We start from the raw sequence: 3628 nt of genomic DNA, 5'->3' as shown, positions 1-3628 counted from the left end.
CTTCCTTTTTCAAAGCTTTCATAATGGGACACTAATAGGCTAATGGTCCTTTTGGAACACTTCCACTTAACTTTGGTAAGACAAGCTTCCCCCCCCTAGTTGTGAGCTTCACCTTTTCTTCATTTGTAAGAATATTTTCCCAAAACATTTAAGAACCAAACTTATGTTTTTTCTTCTATATATTTGGATTAAATTTTAAACTAATTTGATAAATATATATATATATATATATATATATATATAATAATGTTTAATTTCAAAATTTCCGAATTATCGGGTCGAGAGCTATGATTAATTTTGATATATATGTGATATTAAATGGACACTTGAGTCGGATTGTGGGTTGACCCGCTCATAAACTTAAAACAGTTAAAAATAAAATTAAAAATGTTATATGTATGTTTCGAACATGCAACATAACAAAACAAGTACAATTATTTAACTAACTAAACTAATAAGACTATATATTTAAAATTCAACACCAAATTTGATAAACGTTGGACATTCTTAACAATATAAGTTGATATTTTTAACTAATTAATATATATATATATATATAATAATGTTTAATTTTAAAGTTTCTGGATTGCCGGGTCGAGAACTGTGATTAATTTGGATATATATGTGTGAGTAATGAATATTTGAGTCGGATTGTGGGTTAACCCGCCCATAAACTTAAAATTGTTAAAAAAATAAAATTAAAATGTTATAAGTATGTTTCGAATTTACAACATAACAAAAATAAGTAAAACTCTCTAATAAACCCTTTAATTTATATATATATATATATATATATATATATATATATATATAAATATATATATATATATATATATATATATATATATATATACACGAAATTTTAGTTAATTATGAAAGAATTTGACATATTTATTTATTTTTTATTTTAATAATAAATCTAAATAAATAAAATTAATAATTTAAAATTTAGTTTAAACAATAATAAAAAAATCAACTTAATATAATTTAAAAATAAAATTTAATTTAAATATATTTAAATAATTAGTTTTATTAAATATTTTAAAAATACAAATATTATATAAATTATATATGCATACACAAAATTATAAATATAAATTAACAATCTTAAGTGGTGGTTGAAGTATTAATGTCACATATTAACATAATTAATATTTATTAAATATTTTTACAAATATTATATATATAAGTATTTTTTAATTGTTAGTTATATAAATTATATATATACATACACAAAATTGTAAATATAAATCAACAATATTAAGTGGTTTAGTGGTTGAAGTGTTAATGCTACATAATGATATTTGGTTAAAATATGTGATAGAAATATATCAAAGTGAAAGGTTAAGATCACAGTATAAGATATCTTATTAGAGTGGATAAATGTGAAATGAGATGGACTAATCAGTTAAAGTGTCAGATTCAGATTGTTTATTGTAAAATATGTGAGGAGATGGATTGTTTGACCAAAATAAAAATAAAGTCTCGAGATGAGATTTTTTGGTTAATCGAAGTAAGTAAGGTCACGCTATGAGAGGTCAATTGAGTGATTGATAGGTCAAAGTGAGGGTAAAAGAGATAGGTAACGTTGGAGATGGTTGATTTGACCGAAATGAAATCGTGTAAGGTCACACAATATGAGAGGTTAATTATGGTGTGAATAAATGTGGAATGAGATGGTTAGTTATCCGAATTGATGATAAAAAAGTCAGGTTGTATATTGTAAAATATGTGAGGAGATTGGTCACGAGATAAGAGATCAGTTGGGGATTGGTGACCAAAGTGAAGAGTAAAAGAGATTGGTAATGTTGGATATGATTAATTTGACCGAAGTGAAAGTGTAAGGTCTCATATGAGAGGTCGATTATTGGGGTGGATAAATGTGCAATAAGATGGATGGTTAGCCGAATTGAGGATAAAGAATGTCGGATTGTATATTGTAAAATATGTTAAGAGATGAGTTGTTTGACGAAAATGAAAACAAGGTCTCGAGATGAGAGGTCGATTGTGAATTGGTGGATAAATATGGAATAAGATGGTTAATTAGTCAAAGTGAAAGTAAGGTAACGAGATGAGATGTCAATTGGGGTGGATAAATGTGGAATAAGATGTATGGTTAGCCGAAGTGAGGATAAAAATGTCAAATTATATATTATAAAATATGTGAGAAGATGAATTGTTTGATGAAGTGAAAGTAAGGTTTTCGAGAGATTATAGATCGACTGTGATTGATGGATAAATATGGAATGAGATGATTTTTCATTAGTCGAAGTAAAAGTAAGGTAAAGAGATAGAGGTGGATTGAGAAAGAAATTGATATTTCTGGTTTAAAATATGCGAGAAGATTAGTTGTTTGACCAAAATAAATTTAATGTCACGAAATGAGAATTCCGATTTGAATTTGTAGATAAATGTGGATGAAATGGTTAATCAGTTTGAGTGTTTTAAGCTCGCGAGATGAGACGTCGATTGAGCATTGATGGACTAAAATGAGGGTAAAAAGAGATTGATAATGCTTAAAAAATTTTATTTGACCCAAGTGAAAGTGTAAGGTAACTAGATGAGAGGTTTATTAGGAAAAAAATATGTGATGAGATATGTGAGAAAATAAGTTTTTTGTCGAAATGAATAAAATGTGAAATTAGAATGTTTTATTTTAATATATTATTCGTGATTTATTAAGAATTTTAAACATTAAAATACATATTATTATATTTTTTTTAGTAATTTATTTTGTTTATATTTTTATACGTGTGCAGTGAGAATTTTTTTTAGTTATATTAAAGTATATATATCGATATTTATAAAACAATAATTAAACTATAATAATACAATATTTTTTAAATTATAAAATAATTTATTCTTGAATGAATAACACAAATCCGTTGTAGTCTAGTTGGTCAGGATACTCGGCTCTCACCCGAGAGACCCGGGTTCGATTCCCGGCAACGGAATATTTTTATTAATCGATATTTGAGTTAACAGTTCGATTAATGAATAATTTTATCTAATAATTTAATTTTCTGCCATATATACCTTTCTCTTTTTATTTTTTTTACTAAATCATTACTAAATTTGAATAAAATATTATTGTTATACACTTAAAAGACAACATTTTACGATAAACTCTAATACAAGAGAAACATACTATTGTCAAATTCGTTGTTAAATAGTTTTTTTTGTGCTCAATCAATATTAAAATTTTTATACATTGGGAGACAATAATCTACAATAAACTCTAATACAAGAAAGAAACATTATACTACTGTGACTCTATTAAAAGAAATATGTCTGGTAGACTCTTCAAATCAACATTTTATTTTGGTAATTTTTGTTTCTTCGTATATTGTAATTATATGATTTCTTCTTATACTTATATATATATATATATATATATATATATATATATATATATATATATATATATATATATATATATATATATATATATATATATATTTCTTTTAATTTGAGGACAATATACTTAACAATAACAATGTTGAATTATTTGATTTTTTTATTAGTTCTTTTTTACGTTGATACTAGTTTTAATATCTATTAGTATATCGCTTATATCCTCTCTTCTAGTCTAGCGACAATTAAAGATGAATATTAACCCTAGGTTCGA

The 3628-nt window shown here is 24.7% G+C and overlaps 1 non-coding gene across 1 annotated transcript; it reads left to right on the top strand.

Moving 5' to 3' along the window:
- Nucleotides 1-2881: 2881 nt before the first annotated feature.
- Nucleotides 2882-2954, top strand: TRNAE-CUC. The gene has a single exon. It is a non-coding gene; the product is annotated as a tRNA-Glu (tRNA).
- The last annotated feature ends 674 nt before the right edge of the window (nucleotides 2955-3628 follow it).

Source organism: Impatiens glandulifera, chromosome 1, assembly GCF_907164915.1.
Source record: "Impatiens glandulifera chromosome 1, dImpGla2.1, whole genome shotgun sequence".
NCBI classification, from domain to species: domain Eukaryota; kingdom Viridiplantae; phylum Streptophyta; class Magnoliopsida; order Ericales; family Balsaminaceae; genus Impatiens; species Impatiens glandulifera.
The sequence above is the reverse complement of the archived record's forward strand: the minus strand, read 5'-3'. Positions and strand labels throughout refer to the sequence as shown.